Consider the following 19,140-nt stretch of genomic DNA (forward strand, 5'->3'; position numbering starts at 1 on the left):
TTTGTTGGAGTAGTTTTCCTGGGGTGGGCACGTTAGCTTGTTATTTATAGTGGGGGAATACTGAAATCTGTTATAAAGGAAGCAATAAGAGTTTCTACCAAAAGTGAAGGTATAAATCCAAGCCAACGTAGGTTTACGAAAGACAGGATGATGGTATTCTGGGGGATGAGGAAGGACACATCAGGGAGGGGGAGAAGTTCCTGGACTCTATGGGCTAGATTTTCAGTATAGGCAGTTTTGGGGCGCTAACTTTAGCGCCCGCCCGAAGTTAGCGCCCGCCCCAAAGTAGCGCCCCGTTGCCGGGAATTCAGTGGCTTCGCCCTAAGAGGTTGGTGGAGCGCTAAAAGAGGCGTTCCACTACTCTCTTTAGGCGCTAAGCCGGCGGTCCAGAGGGATAGCGCCCAGGCGGGGCGCAGCACGGGTGCGGTCATTTTTGCACTGACAGCAGACCCCGTGGTGCCGACCAGCTCTTAAAGGGGGAAGGGACGAATTGGTCTGCTGCCACGCCCTGCACACTGCAGCCTTGCAAAGAGGCCTCAACACTACTGCTCAGCCCCAGGGAGTCATGGCAACGCCAGAGAAGGCCCGTCAGCGTGCCCTGCGCTTCTCAGAGGGTGATCTGGACATAATGGTCACAGCTCTGGAGGTGAGGCGCAAGATCTTGTTTCCAGAGAGTGGGAGGAATCCAACCCACCACGACTACACCAAAGCCTGGAAGCAGATCGCCCAGAGGGTGACGTTCACCGCCGAGGCCCCCAGGACCCACAAACAATGCCGTAAGAAATACAACGATCTGACCAGGATTGTGAGGGTGAGTAGCCTTTCCAGTCTCCTCCTCATTCTTGCATGTACACCTGACATGATGGGCAAAGGGACCTGAAAGTCCTATTGGCCAGCCCTCAGCCAGCAGCATTGGGACAGTCATGAGCATCAAATGGCCATTCGGCACTCTACACTTTGGCCAAGCTATTCCACCATGGGAGGCAGTGGACAGTACATCAGGGCTTCACTCTGTCCAAGCTATTCCACCATGGGAGGCAGTGCACACTACATCAGGGCTTCACTCTGTCCAAGCTATTCCACCATGGGAGGCAGTGGACAGTACATCAGGGCTTCACTCTGTCCAAGCTATTCCACCATGGGAGGCAGTGCACACTACATCAGGGCTTCACTCTGTCCAAGCTATTCCACCATGGGAGGCAGTGCACACTACATCAGGGCTTCACTCTGTCCAAGCTATTCCACCATGGGAGGCAGTGGACAGTACATCAGGGCTTCACTCTGTCCAAGCTATTCCACCATGGGAGGCAGTGCACACTACATCAGGGCTTCACTCTGTCCAAGCTATTCCACCATGGGAGGCAGTGCACACTACATCAGGGCTTCACTCTGTCCAAGCTATTCCACCATGGGAGGCAGTGCACAGTACATCAGGGCTTCACTCTGTCCAAGCTATTCCACCATGGGAGGCAGTGCACACTACATCAGGGCTTCACTCTGTCCAAGCTATTCCACCATGGGAGGCAGTGCACACTACATCAGGGCTTCACTCTGTCCAAGCTATTCCACCATGGGAGGCAGTGCACACTACATCAGGGCTTCACTCTGTCCAAGCTATTCCACCATGGGAGGCAGTGCACACTACATCAGGGCTTCACTCTGTCCAAGCTATTCCACCATGGGAGGCAGTGCACACTACATCAGGGCTTCACTGCGCACTTACAGCCCGTCCTTTCTCTTGCAGGCTAAAGTAGCGTTTAATCGCCAGGCCCGTGCCAGGGGTGGCCGCGCCAAGCTGCAGAAGCTCACTCGGCTGGAGGAGCGCGTGTGTGTGCTCATGGGAGCCCGTGTGATTGTCCCCACAGCGTGCGGTGTATCCGACCCTCCACTGCCCGGCAATGGTAAGGACCTCGCCTTTTGGCCCTCTCGCGTCGCACTGGCCCATCCGAGCTATCTCCTTTGCCACTGTCCCACCAATGCGCTGAATCCCACCAGTCCTAACTCCCTCGCTGACGCCGTCTCCTCACTCTGAAGCTACTCTTGTGCATTCCTGCTTTCAGCTGGTGACGACCAGGACCCTGAGGCTGCCAGTGACAGCACCTCCAACCAGGAGGAGGAGGAGGAGCAAACCGGACCTTCGGGGGAACAGTCACGTCCCGCAGGAGAGGAGGAAATGCTTGACACCTCCTCACTGGACGAGTGCCTGGAGGAACTGTCGCAGGGCAATGCAGCTTCTGGGACCAGTGGCGTCCAGCCACCCAGCAGCCGTGCGCGTGGCCCGCGGCCTTCCCCCCAAAGGGGGGAAGGATCAGAGGGGAGTGCTGCTGCTCGGCACACTCGCCGTCACCAACGCGGCAAGGGTCCCCTAGTTCGGCCCCCTCCTCCCCAGCGGGAGAGTCGCGACTCCAGTCCGGACACCTTCACTTCGGAGGAGGTGCGGAAGCTCGATCAGATGGCCGACGACTCGGACCGGCGCCACACGGAGCTCATGAGCGTGGTGGGGCGCATGCCTGAGGCCATCGAGTCGCTGGCGACCAGTGTGCGCGAGTTCGGGGCAGCAACTGCCGCGACTGGCCGGATGCTAACTGATGCCGTCAAGACCCTGGCAGATGTGATGCGCGCGCACACCAGGACCACAGGGCCACTCACTGCTGCCACACGCGCTGTCTCAGGCAGGCATCGCCAGGGCAGGCGCCGCGCTGGACCATCCCAGCAAGCCGGCCGACGGCTGATTGCTGCGGATCCTGCAGTGCGGGCCCGGCCGAGTGCCACCGCGCCACAGCACCAGCCAGCGCATCCCAGACGCCAGCTGGCCCACATTGCGCCATCCGTCGCCGCCATTCCCCCTCTGGGGCGTCGACGGCAAGCGGCTGCAGCTGATGGTGGCCAGGCTCAGGTGCGCCACTCAGCAGACGGCCCCTCGAGGCCCAAACGCCGTGTAGGCCGCCCCCCAGCGGCATCTGGCGGAAGGGCATCTGAGACTCAGGCGCCTTCCCCCAGCCTCGCAGCAGCCACTGGGCAGAGCTTGCGAAGGAGCAGCAGGCAGGGCAGGGGAGGCAAAATGCTGGGCAAGGTCTCGCCCTCGCGGGCCACTCAGTAGAGGGTGTGGGCAGCTTTCCTTTAATATGGCGGTGGCCATCTGTATTTTGCCCATGGTTGTGCTTTTGGAGGGCTTTTTTTTTGCGTTAGGCCGACGTTGAGGCCCGGTTTCAATAAAGGTGGAGTGGCTCCTCCCCAGTTTGTGCGAGTGAGTCGTTTGTTGGGCTTTTTGTGGGGCCCGTTTATTGTTTTTGGGGATTCATGTGGGAAGGGCTTTTCATTTTTGTGCAATAAAAAATTATCTTTATTCATGCAGTCTCCATGGTTGTTCTTCTTAGTGTTTGTTGGCTTCGCCGGCTGAGGGCTTGCGGAGCGGCTGCATTCATCTTCCCTCATGGCCCCTGACCATTCCCTGACAGGGGGCTTAGAAGTACCGTGTAATAAGGTGGCGTCGTGCGGCCCTTGGCCCTGGTCGCTCCCTCCTGGGAACGTACTCCTGCTCCTCCTCCTCCTCCTCATGCTCCTCCTGCTCCTCCTCCTGAGGTGCTGGTCCAACGTCAGGTGGCAGTGCCTGAGTCCTGCGGATAGCCAGGTTGTGTAGCATGCAGCAAACCACCACAAATTGGGAGACCCGGTCCGGCGAATACTGGAGAGCTCCTCCGGAGCGATCAAGGCAGCGGAACCGCTGCTTGAGGACCCCAATAGTTAGCTCGATGATGTTGCGGGTGGTTTGATGGCTCTCGTTGTAGGCCTCTTCAGCAGCGGTCCTGGGCGCGCGGAGCGGGGTCATGAGCCAGGTGCACAAAGGATAGCCTTTGTCCCCGATGAGCCATCCTCTTGGGGAAGGCTGTGCCTGGAACATGTCATGCACAGTACTCTGCCGCAGGATAAAGGCATCGTGGCTGCTGCCTGGGAAGCTGGCATTGACTGCCATGATGCGCTGCTTGTGGGCACATACCAGCTGCACATTCAGAGAATGGTAGCCCTTCCTGTTGCGATACTGCTCGCCATGCTCCAGAGGGGCCCGCAAAGCCACATGCGTACAGTCAATGGCGCCCTGCACCAAGGGGAATTCCCCGAGTCTGGCAAATCCCAATGCGCGCTGATGCTGGCTCTCGAGGGCCATGGGGAAGGAGATGAATTGGCTTCTCCTTCTGAACAGTGCTTCGGTCACGTGGCGGATGCAGCGATGCGCGCCGTACTGGGAGATGTTTGCTATGTCCCCAGCAGCGTATTGGAAGGAGCCGGTGGCATAGAAGTTCAATGCCACCGTCACCTTCACTTCCACCGACAGAGACGTCCTGCACCTGAGCTTTGGCCGCAGATCTCGGCGAAGCAGGTGGCAGATCTCTGCAATCACCTCCTTTCGGAATCGGAGCCTTCTAACACATCGCGCGGCACTCATGTTTAGGTAGGAGCGCTGCTGGCGGTATAGCCTGACTGGGTAAGGCCTACGTGGCCGACGCCTGTAGCCCCCTCTGCCTCTAGCCAGGGCTGCCCCTCTGACAATGCGTCTGCGAGCCCTACGGACATGGCGCTGCAGCTGCGCGTTGGCACCCCATGCAGCCCCCATCAAATCCTGGCAAACAGTCTAATTTCCAAATGGCCACTTGCAGCGCTATTGCCTGAGTCCAAAAATACCTGGCTCTTGCTGCTTGAAACCAGTTAGCTATCCTCCTTGTTGTGTCTCCAGAAATGCGTTGCACAAGACTGTTTTCTGAAAAAAGGATGGCCTTTATACTGGAGAGGACGTTCCCTTTAATTAGCGCCCCCCGGGGCCCGCGCTGGTTGTGTTGCGTTCCTTTTTCCAAACGCTCCGGCCGCCCGCCGCTCAATGGGGCGGTCCGACTGAAGTTTGCAATCGGGGCGGCCAAAGGGCGTTGCACGAGGATGTGACGTCATTTTCTGCGCGCGCATCCGGGCGGGCGCTAAACTTTGCGCCGGCGCTAACGGGCAACTTAATTTGGGGCGGAGCGCAAACTGCGCTGCGCCCGGGCGCTACACGCATAGCGCCCGGAAATCACTTCTCTTAAGGCGCTAACTGCTGGCGCAAGCTACTGAAAATCTAGGCCTGTGTTTCAGGAGGTGGTCACACCTATGAAATTAATTACTGCAGATGTAGTCCGTGGTCAGGGACAGGACAGTGTGACTATGAGTGAGGAAGGTACAGGGATCCAGGATGTAGTGTTGAAGGAGCCACAGCCCTTGCTCTTGTCAAGCAGGATTGAGGTTCTTACTCCCTGTGAGGGCGGGAGCGGGGACTGCAGGAAGGATGAGCAACCTGGCCACAGCACCGTGGTACAGGAGGCCATTCAAGTGGAGGGAGTAAAAAGAAATGTTGTAGTGGTAGGGGATAGTATCATTAGGGGGGTAGATAGGGTTCTCTGCAGTCAAGAGCGGGAGTCCCGAAGGCTGTGTTGCCTGCCCGGTGCCAGGGTTAAGGACATCTCTTCTGGGCTGGACAGAAACTTGGAGTGGGAGGGGGAGGATCCAGTTGTCGTGGTCCATGTTGGTACAAACGACGTAGATAGGACAAGGAAGACGGTTCTGTTAAAGGAGTATGAGCAGCTAGGGGTCAAATTAAAAAACAGAACCTCAAGGGTAATAATCTCTGGGTTATTACCTGAGCCACGAGCGAATTTGGCTAGGATAAATAAAATTAAAGAGTTAAATGCGTGCCTCAAAGACTGGTGTGGGAGAAATGGGTTTTGCTTCTTGGGACACTGGCACCAGTACTGGGACAGGAGGGAGCTGTTCCGTTGGGTCGGACTCCACTTGGCCAGTGCTGGGACTAGAGTCCTGGCGAATCATATAACCAGGGCTGTAGAGAGGGCTTTAAACTAATTTGTGGGGGGGAGGTTTCTAGAGAGCAAATAACAGAAATGACAACGGAGAAGGTCATAGACTTAGGTAGCAGTGGGGAAATTAAAAAACAGAACGTGTCAGGAAGGGACAGAAGGTATGGAGTAAAAGGTAAAGTAGTAAAAGGGGAAAAAACAGGAACTAAGTGTCACAAAACATATTTCAAAGTTCTTTATCTGAATGCACGTAGCATTCGTAACAAAATGAATGAGTTAACGGCACAAATAACTACATATGGGTATGATCTTGTGGCCATTACAGAAACATGGCTGCAGGGTGACCATGACTGGGAATTAAACATACCAGGTTATTTAACAATCAGGAAGGACAGGCAGGAAGGGAGGGGAGGTGGGGTGGCTATGTTAATAAAGGAAGGAATCACTATAATACAGAGAAATGATATTGGGTCAAACGAGCAGGATAGTGAAACAGTTTGGGTGGAGGTAAGGAATAATAAGGGGAAAAAACACTAGTGGGCGTAGTCTATAGGCCTCCGAACAGTTGCAACTCTGTTGGACGGAGTATTAATCAGGAAATAGCTGAGGCTTGTAATAAGGGAACAGCTATAATTATGGGGGATTTTAACTATCATATTAACTGGACAAATCAAATTGGGCAGAGCAGCCTTGAGGATGAGTTCATTGAGTGTATTAGGGATGGGTTTCTTGAGCAGTATGTAACTGAACCGACCAGGGGGCAAGCAACCTTAGATCTGGTCCTGTGTAATGGGACAGGATTAATTAAAAATGTCCTAGTAAAGGATCCCCTTGGAATGAGTGACCATAACATGGTTGAATTCCATATTCAAGCAGAGGGTGAGAAGGTTGGCTCTCAAACAAGCGCGCTGAGCTTGAATGAAGGAGACTATGAAGGTATGAGAGCGGAATTGATTAGAGTGGACTGGGAAAATAGATTAAAGGGTAAGACGGTACATGATCAGTGGTGTACTTTTAAGGAGTTACTTTACAACTTCCAAAAAAAATATATTCCACTGAGGAAAAAAGGGTGTAAAAGAAAAGATAGCCATCTGTGGCTAAGTAAAGTAATTAAGGCTAGTATCCGACTAAAACAAGGGCATATAAGGTAGCCAAACCTAGTGGGAGGATAGAAGATTGGGAAGTCTTTAAAAGACAGCAAAAAATAACTAACAGGTTGATTAAGAATGGGAAGATAGATTATGAAAATAAATTAGCAAAAAATATAAAAACGGATAGCAAAAGTTTCTATAGTTATATAAAAAGAAAAAGGGTGGCTAAAGTAAATGTTGGTCCGTTAGAGGATGAGACCGGGAAATTAATGGTGGGAAACATGGAGATGGCAAAAACGCTGAACAAATATTTTGTATCAGTCTTTACGGTAGAGTACACTAAGAATATCCCAACACTGGACAAACAGGGGGCTCTAGGGGGAGAGGAGCTAAATACGATTAAAATCACTAAGGAAGTGGTACTTGGTAAAATAATGGGACTTAAGCCGGATAAATTCCCTGGACCTGATGGCTTACATCCTAGGGTCTTGAAGGAAGTGGCGGTAGGGATTGTGGATGCATTGGTAATAATTTTCCAAAAATCCCTGGACTCAGCAAAGGTCCCAGCAGATTGGAAAACTGCTAATGTAACACCCTTATTTAAAAAGGGTAGTAGGCAGAAGGCTGGAAACTATAGACCGGTTAGCCTAACATCTGTGGTTGGTAAAATGTTAGAGTCCATTATTAAGGAGACAGTAACGGGACATTTGGATAAACATAATTTAATAGGACAAACTCAGCATGGTTTCATGAAGGGGAAGTCATGTTTGACAAATTTGCTTGAGTTCTTTGAGGAAGTAACATACAGGGTGGATAAAGGAGAACCAGTGGACGTAGAGTATTTAGACTTCCAAAAGGCATTTGACAAGGTGCCACACAAAAGATTATTGCTTAAGATAAAAAATCACGGGATTGGGGGTAATATTCTGGCGTGGGTGGAGAATTGGCTCTCTAACAGAAAGCAGAGAGTTGGGATAAATGGTTCATTCTCAGACTGGCAATCAGTAACTAGTGGTGTTCCGCAGGGGTCAGTGCTGGGTCCCCAACTCTTTACAATCTATATTAACGATTTGGAGGAGGGGACCGAGTGTAACATATCAAAGTTTGCAGATGATACAAAGATGGGAGGGAAAGTAGTGAGTGAGGAGGACATAAAAAACCTGCAAAGTGACATAGACAGGCTAAGTAAGTGGGCAGAGATTTGGCAGATGGAATACAATACTGGAAAGTGTGAGGTTATGCACTTTGGCAGGAAAAATCATAGAGCAAGTTATTATCTTAATGGCAAGAAACTGGAAAGTACTGTAGTACAAAGGGATCTGGGGGTCCTGGTACACGAAACTCAAAAAGTTAGTATGCAGGTGCAGCAAGTGATTAAGAAGGCCAATGGAATGTTGGCTTTTATTGCTAGGGGGATAGAATATAAAAACAGGGAGGTATTGCTGCAGTTATACAAGGTATTGGTGAGACCGCACCTGGAATACTGCATACAGTTTTGGTGTCCATACTTAAGAAAAGACATACTTGCTCTCGAGTCAGTACAAAGAAGGTTCACTCGGTTAATCCCGGGGATGAGGGGGTGGTCATATGAGGAGAGGTTGAGTAGATTGGGACTCTACTCATTGGAGTTCAGAAAAATGAGAGGCGATCTTATTGAAACATATAAGATTGTGAAGGGGCTTGATCGGGTGGATGCGGTGAGGATGTTCCCAATTATGGGTGAAACTAGAACTAGGGGGCATAATCTTAAAATAAGGGGCTGCTCTTTCAAAACTGAGATGAGGAGAAACTTCTTCACTCAGTTTGTGGAATTTGCTGCCCCAGAAAGCTGTGGAAGCTACATCATTAAATAAATTTAAAACAGAAATAGATAGTTTCCTAGAAGTAAAGGGAATTAAGGGTTACGGGGAGAGGGCAGGAAATTGGACATGAGTCTTGGTTCAGAATGGTCATGTCCCTGTGGGTAGTGGAGTGGGCCCAGGGGCCATGTAGCCTGGTTCTGCTCCTACTTCTTGTGTTCTAATTCTGTGTTAGATTTCAGGAGATGGTTTTATTCCTGTTCCTGGCTGGGGTGGAGATCGCCTTTACAGAAGGTAAGTACTGTAGAAAATATAGGGACAGAGTGATCTCCTGGAAGAGTTTCGATCGCCTAGATGGGTCAGAGAGGAATTTCCCAGATTTTTTCTCCCAATTTGGCCATTGGGTTTTTTACCTGGTTTTTCGCCTCTCCCGGGAGATCACATGGGTTCGGGTGGGATGGAGAGTGATGGAAGATTTGAGGTTAGGATGAGATCAGCCATGATCTTATTGAATGGTGGAGCAGGCTCGAGGGGCTGATTGGCCTACTCCTGCTCCTATTTCTTATGTTCTTATGTTCTTATATCACCCAAATTTCAGTAAATTTGCTGCTTGTTTTCTTCAGGAAATGCTTCTGAAAATTATGGGTGTAATTCTGGAGGTTGGCCACAGTTCAAATCATCCATTCAAGGGTAAAGTTGATTGATCTTTTTTCTCCCTCCATGCAACATCTACAAGTTACTGCAGATTCCACTGCAGCCACCATGTCGGTTGACAATCCCAATCTCAGTGGACTCAAGTGCAGCCATTCTATTATCACTACAACAACTTGCATTTATATTGTACCTTTGTGGCAAAGCCACCAAGAGACTCTTACAGTAATGTATATAATTGCCTTTAACAGGGGCTTGTTACCTTTAAGTGTTTGCTCTGTATAAACAGCGCGGGTTCGGTAAAATGGCGATCCAGCACGATGACGTCATCACGCAGGTCACGTGACGTTCCCAACGGCGGGAAACGTGATGACGTCATGACGTCAGAGGGGAGAGACGTTCCCCCTCAGTCCTCGTGGAACCAGTTGGTGTACAGACCTGTATAGAGTTTCTCCTGTGTTTTTGTTTGTAACTTTTACTAGTGCATTAAACCACGTTTGGTTAACTGCTAGTTTCAGCCTCAGTACTTTCGTTCAGAGTTCAAGCACTCCTACATTGGTGACCCCGAATCCTCGCGGACGTTCTTCGCGGCGGAAACGGAACGCAGGGCCATGATGGAAGCCAACGCAGTGGCTTTGAAGCTCCCCCAATTTTGGGAACAACAGGCGGCCTCCTGGTTCGTACAAGCGGAGGCGCAGTTCGAGCTCCGCAATGTCGTGCAGGATCAGACCCATTATCATTACGTAGTCTCCGCACTCGACAGCTCGACGGCGTCGAGGACATCAACCTACTGGAGAACCCCCCGGCCACCGACAAGTATGTCGCCATTAAGGCACAGCTAATGCAGGTATTCAGCCTTACGAAGGCAGAGCGCCCACGCCGCCTACTCACACTGCCCGGGTTAGGAGACTCCAAACCTTCGGAGTTGATGAGCCAGATGCTCACACTCCTGGGGTCTGAACCGCAATGTTTCCTGTTCCGCGAACTGTTCCTCAGTCAACTGCCCAAACAGGTGCAGGCAGCCCTTGCCAGATCGGACGCCGGGGATTGCATGGCGCTCGCCGAAGAGGCGGATAAAATATACGCGGTCCGACAACAAAACTGCGCCGTCGCGAGACGCCCCGCCCCAAAGGGCCCTGCCTCGACGCCCCCAACAGCCGGTTTCTGTTATTACCACACTCGGTTTGGCGTGAAGGCCAGAAGCTGCCGTCCGCCTTGCGGTTTCGTGCCCAAAACACCGAACAAGCAACTGCGCATCAAGAACACCGACTCCGGGGCATGCCCTGCGGCCACGATGGTGATCGGCGATTCCGAGAAACTACTTTATTTAACCGACTCCATCTCGGGCCGTCGTTTTTTGTGCGACACAGGGGCGCAGTGCAGCATCCTTCCCACGTTAGTCCTCGACCTTCGGTCCGGCAGGCGTGGTTCTCCCCTCCAAGCTGCCAACGGGGGTGCGATTCGTACTTGCGGGACACGGCGGGTCCAGGTCTGCTTCAGTGGCCAACGCTTTATATGGGACTTCGTCACCGCCAAAATTTCACAGGCACTCCTAGGCGCCGACTTTTTATGCGCCAACGGCCTGTTGGTTGATTTAAAAAATCGTCGGCTCGTTCACGCCGCCACATTCATCTGTATTCCCTGTGTGCGCGGCATGGTCGCGCCGCACTCGGTCTCCTCCGCTCGGCCACCCCCCAACGTTTTCTCCCGCCTCCTCGGGGACTTTCCAGAGCTGACTAAGCCTACCTTCTCGGCTTCGACCGCCAAACATAGGGTGCAGCACCATATAACGACGACCAGCTCTCCCGTCTATGCCAGGGCACGGTGGCTAGAGCCCAGCAAGCTCGCGGCTGCTAAGGCGGAGTTCGCCGCCATGGAAAAGTTGGGGATTATTCGCCGGTCGAATAGTCCCTGGTCCTCGCCTCTCCACATCGTCCCTAAGCCCGGGGGTGGATGGCGGCCCTGTGGCGACTACCGCCGCCTCAATGATGTCACGATCCCCGACCGGTACCCCATACCGCACATACAGGATTTCTCCGCACATTTGGCGGGGAATTCGATCTTCTCCAAGGTCGACCTCGTCCGTGGGTACCATCAGGAACCAGTGCATCCCCAGGACGTCCAAAAGACAGCGGTCATCACCCCTTTTGGTCTGTTTGAGTTCCTCCGCATGCCTTTCGGACTTAAAAACGCGGCGCAGGCATTCCAACGCCTAATGGATTCCGTGCTGCGGGATCTCAAATTTTTGTTCGTCTATCTGGATGACATACTGATCGCCAGCGCCACAAAGGAGGACCATCTCAAGCATCTGCGCATTCTCTTTCGTCGCCTTAAGCAGCACGGCCTCATTGTCAACCCGGCCAAATGCCAGTTCGGCCTGCAGCAAATCGACTTCTTAGGCCACCGCATCACTTCAGAGGGGACAATGCCGCTTCGGGCTAAGGTGGAGGTAATCGCCGCAATCCCGCAGCCGCAGTCCGTGAAGGCACTCCAGGAGTTCCTGGGTATGGTAAATTTTTACCATCGTTTTGTTCCCAGGGCTGCACAGCTCATGCGGCCGCTCTACGAGGCCCTCAGAGGGAAGCCGGGAAAGGAGCCCGTAGTTTGGACGCTGGAAATGGACCGCACTTTCGGGGACATGAAGACCGCCCTCGCGAATGCGACAATGTTGGCACACCCCCTGCCAGGAGCCACCATCGCTCTCATGACTGACGCGTCGGACTACGCCATAGGGGCCGTCCAAGAGCAATGGGTCGACAGCACGTGGCAACCACTGGCGTTTTTTAGCCGCCAGCTGCGACGGCACGAACGCCAGTACAGTACCTTTGACAGGGAGCTGTTGGCGTTGTTTTTGGCCATTCGCCATTTTCATTTTCTGCTCGAAGGGCGCCACTTCACTGCGTTTGTCGACCACAAACCGCTGACATTCGCAATGGCCAAGACTGCCGAACCGTGGTCGGTTCGACAGCAGCGACAGCTTACATTTATTTCTGAATTTACCACCGACATCCGGCACGTGGCCGGCAAGGACAACGTGGTAGCGGATTGCCTTTCCCGCGCCACCGTCCAAGCCATGCAATTGGGGATCGATTATGCGAGAATGGCGGCCGACCAAGCTGCCGACCCGGACACTCAAGCCTTTCGTTCTGACTCCGCCAGCCTTCAACCGAAGGATGTGTCGTTCCATTCAGCGGGCACCACTTTACTCTGTGACATCTCCTTGGGAGACCCCTGTCCGATTTTTCCGCCCACCTGGCGTCGGAAAGTTTTCGACGCCATACACGGACTTTCGCACCCTGGTGTGAGGGCATCGCAGAAGTTGCTAGCATCCAAATTCATCTGGAAAAGGATGCGCAAGGACATCATCGACTGGGCGAACACATGTGTGGTTTGTCAACGAGCCAAAGTACAACGACACATCAGGGCCCCCTTGGCCACCTTCGAGGTACCGGAACGTCGGTTCGACCACGTCCACGTCGACCTTGTGGGGCCACTCCCGCCATCGCGGAGTTTCACACACCTCCTGACGATGGTAGATCGCATCACGAGATGGCCAGAGGTGGTTCGCCTGACGTCTACCACCTCTGCGGATGTCGCTCGAGCCTTTATCTCGTCATGGGTAGCACGCTTTGGGGTTCCGATGGATATTTCGTCCGACCGCAGTCCACAATTCTCATCTGAGCTTTGGAACGCGGTGGCCTCAGCCTTAGGCACCAAACTCCATTGCATCACGGCCCACCACCCGCAGGCGAATGGGCTGTGTGAGCGTTTTCATCGTTCACTGAAGGCGTCACTCAGGGCCAGCCTCCTGGACGCGGCATTGGTCGATAAACTGCCTTGGGTTATGCTGGGGTTGCGCACGGCGCCAAAGGAGGACCTGCAAGCTTCGGCCGCGGAAATGGTTTATGGCCAGCCGCTCCGGTTACCAGGCGAATTCCTGCTGTCCCCTACACAGCCGTGGTCCGCAGCCACTCAGCGGGAAGCCCACCGGGAAGCGGCCCAGTGCTTCCGGCCAGTTCCAATGTCGCAACACGGTTTTCCTGCCTCCCACATTCCAGTGGAGTTGATGAAGGCCAAATTCGTGTTCGTTTGTCAAGACGCCCATCACAGCCCGCTCCAGCCTCTGTATACGGGTCCTTTCCGGGTTTTACAGACAGGGGCTAAGACTTTTTTGGTCGACCTCGGGGGCAGGCCGGACTACATCTCCGTCGATCGCCTCAAGCCCGCGCACTTGGACCTTGAACAGCCAGTCGAGCCCACTCAGCCACTGCGTAGGGGTCGACTGCCGGCTGCTGCCGCACTTGACCAGGCCGCTATCCCCTCCAGCTCACCAGCTGCTCAGCGTTTTCCTCTCCGGAAATTTAGGAGTCGTTCAAACAGGCTTGTCCGACCTCCTCTGCGATTGACTTTCCTTATTAAAGACAATTCTGGGGGGGCGTGTGTGGCAAAGCCACCAAGAGACTCTTGCAGTAATGTATATAATTGCCTTTAACAGGGGCTTGTTACCTTTAAGTGTTTGCTCTGTATAAACAGCGCGGGTTCGGTAAAATGGCGATCCAGCGCGATGTCATCACGCAGGTCACATGACGTTCCCAACGGCAGGAAATGTGATGACGTCATGACGTCAGAGGGGAGAGGCGTTCCCCCTCAGTCCTCGTGGAACCAATTGGTGTACAGACCTGTATAGAGTTTCTCCTGCGTTTTTGTTTGTAACTTTTACTGGTGCATTGAACCACGTTTGGTTAACTGCTAGTTTCAGTCTCAGTACTTTCGTTAGGAGTTCAAGCACTCCTACACCTTTAACATTGTAAAATGTTTCAAGGTGCTTCACAGGAGTGATTATCAAACAAAATTTGACACTGAGCCATATAAGGAGATATTAGGACAGGTGAACAAAACCTTGGTCAAAGTGGTTGGTTTTAAGGAGCGTCTTAAAGGAGGAGAGAGAGGTAGAGAGGCGGAGAGGTTTAGGGGGGGAATTCCAGCCTACGCAGCTGAAGGCACACAATCTATACACTTCCAGAATTGAATTTTGTACACTTCCAGAATTGAGTCTTGTACACTCCCAGAATTGCATCTTGGTGAGTGTCCAACCTCTGACCTAATACATTCTGGAACTGAACATTTGACTTGTATACAATCAATTACTGCTCCAATATACATGCCATCAGGACATGCCCATTGGTCACTTCATCTACATGTATCGGAGATCTACAATGCTTGTAACCCAATAAGGTCTCTTCTTCTTACACTGATGGTATTTCTACACCATGTAAATATATGGGATGGTATATGTGTTACAATGTGTAGGTGCAGGTGCCTGAAACTCTTTGATACTTGTGCTCCCATCAAATGAGACTAGCTGATGGAAGTCTTGCCTTATAAACAATACTATAATTTGTTAAAATTTATGCAGAATCTAGTTGGTGAAGTTGTTAGCATACTCTCTTTTCATTTGTGAGATCTGAATTTAGATCAATCACAATGGGGCTATAAAAGTCCCAGAGACCAGGTAAGGCCTCACAGCGTCGGCGGGAATCTCGAGCGGCAGAGCGGCGCTGTAAAAGGCCCCAGAGACCAGGTAAGGCCTCACAGCGTTGGCGGGAATCTCAAGCGGCAGCAGCGGGGCTATAAAAGTCCCAGAGACCAGGTAAGGCCTCACAGCGTCGGTGGGAATCCCGAGCGGCAGAGCGGCTGTATAAAGGCTCCAGAGCCCAGGTAAGGCCTCACAGCGTCGGCGGGAATCTCATGCGGCAGAGCGGGGCTATAAAAGGCTCCAGAGCCCAGGTAAGGTTTACCAATCTCCAGTCTGGGAACTCGGAGGGAAGGAGAGAGGTAAAAAGTAATCCAAGTGTGACGTCACCAGAAAGCGGGTAAGTGATTGGTTGGTAAGTATTTCTCCCTTTTAAGCTTGAATCTCGTTGGTTTATAGTTTCTAAGGTGTGATATTCACCATCTAGAATCGGGGCAGAGGATATTTAAGAATAATATTAATAAATTTAATTAATTACATAGAATCGGAGATCAGGCGATGTGTTGCTGCTGCAATATGTGGGAGCTGGTGGACACCATTGATGTTCACGGTGATCACATTTGCAGTAAGTGTTGGCTGCTCGAGGAACTCCGGCTCCGTGTTGAAGAGCTGGAGTCTGAGCTTCAAACACTGAGACACATCAGGGAGGGGGAGAGTTACCTGGACTCTGTGTATCACGAGGTAGTCACACCAATTAGATTAATTAATTCAGATGTAGTCCGTGGCCAGGGTCAGGATGGTGTGACTAGAAGTGAGGCAGGTACGGGGATCCAGGAGGTAGTGTTGGAGGAGCCGCAGCCCTTGCACTTGTCCAACAGGTTCGAGGCTCTTACTCCCTGTGGGGACAGGAGCAGGGACTGCAGGGAGGATGAGCAACCTGGCCACAGCACCGTGGAGCAGGGGGCCATTCAAGTGGGGGGAGTTAAAAGAAATGTTGTAGTGGTAGGGGATAGTATCGTTAGGGGGATAGATAGAGTTCTTTGCGGCCGAGAGCGAGAGTCCCGAAGGCTGTGTTGCCTGTCCGGTGCCAGGGTTAAGGACATCTCCTCTGGACTGGAGAGAAACTTGGAGTGGGAGGGGGAGGATCCAGTTGTCGTGGTCCATGTTGGTACCAACGACATAGATAGGACAAGGAAGGAGGTTCTGCTGAGGGAGTTTGAGCAGCTAGGGGCCAAATTAAAAAGCAGAACCACAAGGGTAATAATCTCTGGATTATTACCTGAGCCACGAGCAAATTTGGCTAGGACAAATAAAATTAGAGAGTTAAATGCGTGGCTCAAAGACTGGTGTGGGAGAAATGGGTTTTGCTTCCTGGGACACTGGCACCAGTACTGGGGCAGGAGGGAGCTGTTCCATTGGGACGGGCTTCACTTGGTCAGTGCTGGGACTAGAGTCCTGGCGGATCATATAACTAGGGCTGTAGAGAGGGCTTTAAACTAACTAGTGGGGGGGAGGTTCCTAGAGAGCAAATAATAAAAATGACAACAGAGAAGGTCATAGACTTAGGTAGCAGTGGGGAAATTAAAAACCAGAGCGTGTCAGGAAGGGGCAGAAGGTATGGAGTAAAAGGTAAAGTAATAAAAAGGGCAAAAGCAGGAACTGCGTGTCACAAAACATCTTTGAAAGTTCTCTATCTGAATGCACGTAGCATTCGTAACAAAATAGACGAGTTAATGGCACAAATAACTACATATGGGTATGATCTTGTGGCCGTTACAGAAACATGGCTGCAGGGTGACAATGCCTGGGAATTAAACATACCAGGTTATTTAACGATCAGGAAGGACAGGCAGGAAGGAAGGGGAGGTGGGGTGGCTATGTTAATAAAGGAAGGAATCACTGTAATACAGAGAAATGATATTGCGTCAAAAGATCAGGATAATGAAACAGTTTGGGTGGAGGTAAGGAATAATAAGGGGAAAAAAACATTAGTGGGTGTAGTCTATAGGCCTCCGAACAGTTGCAACTCTGTTGGACGGAGTATCAATCAGGAAATAGTTGAGGCTTGTAATAAGGAACATCTATAATTATGGGGGATTTTAACTATCATATTAATTGGACAAATCAAATTGGGCAGGGCTGCCTTGAGGATGAGTTCATTGAGTGTATTAGGGATGGGTTTCTTGAGCAGTATGTAACTGAACCGACCAGGGGGCAAGCAACCTTAGATCTGGTCCTGTGTAACGAGATGGGATTAATTAAAAATGTCCTAGTAAAGGATCCCCTTGGAATGAGTGACCATAACATGGTTGAATTCCATATTCAATTAGAGGGTGAGAAGGTTGGATCTCAAACAAGCGTGCTAAGCTTGAATAAAGGAGACTATGAAGGTATGAGAGCGGAATTGAGTAGAGTGGATTGGAAAATAGATTAACGGGTAAGATGATACATGATCAGTGGTGTACATTTAAGGAGTTATTTTACAACTTCCAAAAAAAATATATTCCACTGAGAAGAAAAGGGTGTAAAAGAAAAGACAGCCATCCGTGGCTAAGTAAAGAAATTAAGGATAGTATTTGACTAAAAACAAGGGCATATAAGGTAGCCAAATCTAGTGGGAGGATAGAGGATTGGGATAACTTTAAAAGACAGCAAAAAATAACAAAAAGATTGATTAAGAAAGGGAAGATAGATTATGAAAGTAAATTGGCAAAAATTATAAAAACAGATAGTAAGAGTTTTTAACTATCTATATATATAAAGCGGCTCTTCTGTCTGTCTGCCTGTCTGTCTGTCTGTCTGTCTGTCCGCCTGGTCTCTAAAAACGTTCAGCGTTCCGCTCATTAGCATCTCATTAGCGACCGTGTGACGTCGAGGTCTTCCTACAGTTGAGTGTCGAGTGACTCGACGATTGACCAATCCTACGCTTCGGTGACCTGACCGGTCGACCAATCGGTGCGTGTGTGGGCGGGCCTTATCCTTCTGAACCGAGGTGAGTGGGCCGCCATCTTGATTTTCCACGATTTTTTCCCCCACACTTTCTGTGTGTTAGGGAACTAAGGTAAATATTTCAATTATGTGTTAGGCTATTAATTAACAATTTATTTGAGTTTTATATTGTGTTTAGCAACCCCCCCCCTCCTCCTCACCCTCGCGCAGGTGGGACTCGGGCCTGACGCTGAAAAAATTTCTCTATCTCTCTCTCTTCCCTCTCTCTCTCTCCTTCTCCTCTTCCCTCTCTCTCCTTCTCTTCCCTCTCTCTCCTTCTCGTCCCTCTCTCTCCTTCTCCTCTTCCCTCTCTGTCTCTCTCTACTTCCCCCTCTCAGGTTTGACGGTGTCGGGGCCCGAAGTGAGCCGCTCTAACGGCTGCCAGCCCGCGGGGTTTCCCTGCCTACTCCCCGCTCTAACGGCCACCAGCCCGTGGGATTTCCCTGCCTACTCCCCGCGGGCCGCCTCGCGGTGCTGGCACTGACCGCGCATGTGCCGCCCGCCCGCGGGAGCCCGCTCTGGCTTTTTTTTTAAAACGGCAACCACGCATGCGCACGGCCGTTGCGCAGCCGCCTTGACGCCGGCACGCATGCGCACGGCCCCCGTGACGCCAGCACACAGCCTCGTGAGATCGCGGGGGGTGCGAGCCTCGGGAAATCGCGGGGGGCGGGGAGGGGGAGAGAGCCTCGGGAAATCGCGGGGGGCGGGGGGGGGAGAGAGCCTCGGGAAATCGCGGGGGGCGGGGGGCGGAGAGAGCCTCGGGAAATCGCGGGGGGGGAGAGCCTCGGGAAATCGCGGGGGGGAGAGCCTCGGGAAAATCGCGGGGGGGGAGAGCCTTGGGAAATCGCGGGGGGGGAGTGCCTCGGGAAATCGCGGGGGGAGAGCCTCGGGAAATCGCGGGGGGCGGGGGGGGAGAGAGCTCGGGAAATCGCGGGGGGCAGGGGGGGGAGAGAGCCTCGGGAAATCGCGGGGGGAGAGCCTCGGGAAATCGCGGGGGGATAGCCTCGGGAAATCGCGGGGGGGAGAGCCTCGGGAAATCGTTGGGGTGGGAGAGCCTCAGGAAATCGCGGGGGGGGGAGGGCCTCGGGAAATCGCGGGGGGGGAGGGCCTCGGGAAATCGCGGGGGGGGTGGGAGGGCCTCGGGAAATCGCGGGGGGGTGAGGGCCTCGGGAAATCGCGGGGGGGGAGAGCCTCGGGAAATCGCGGGGGGGAGAGCTTCGGGAAATCGCAGGGGGGGAGAGCCTCGGGATATCGCGGGGGTGGGGGGGCAGGGCCTCGGGAAATCGTGGGAGGGAGAGCCT

The sequence above is a fragment of the Somniosus microcephalus genome, chromosome 5 (genome assembly GCF_052327205.1).
Source record: "Somniosus microcephalus isolate GS21.2 chromosome 5, FLI_Smic_1.0, whole genome shotgun sequence".
Classification (NCBI taxonomy): Eukaryota; Metazoa; Chordata; class Chondrichthyes; order Squaliformes; family Somniosidae; genus Somniosus; species Somniosus microcephalus.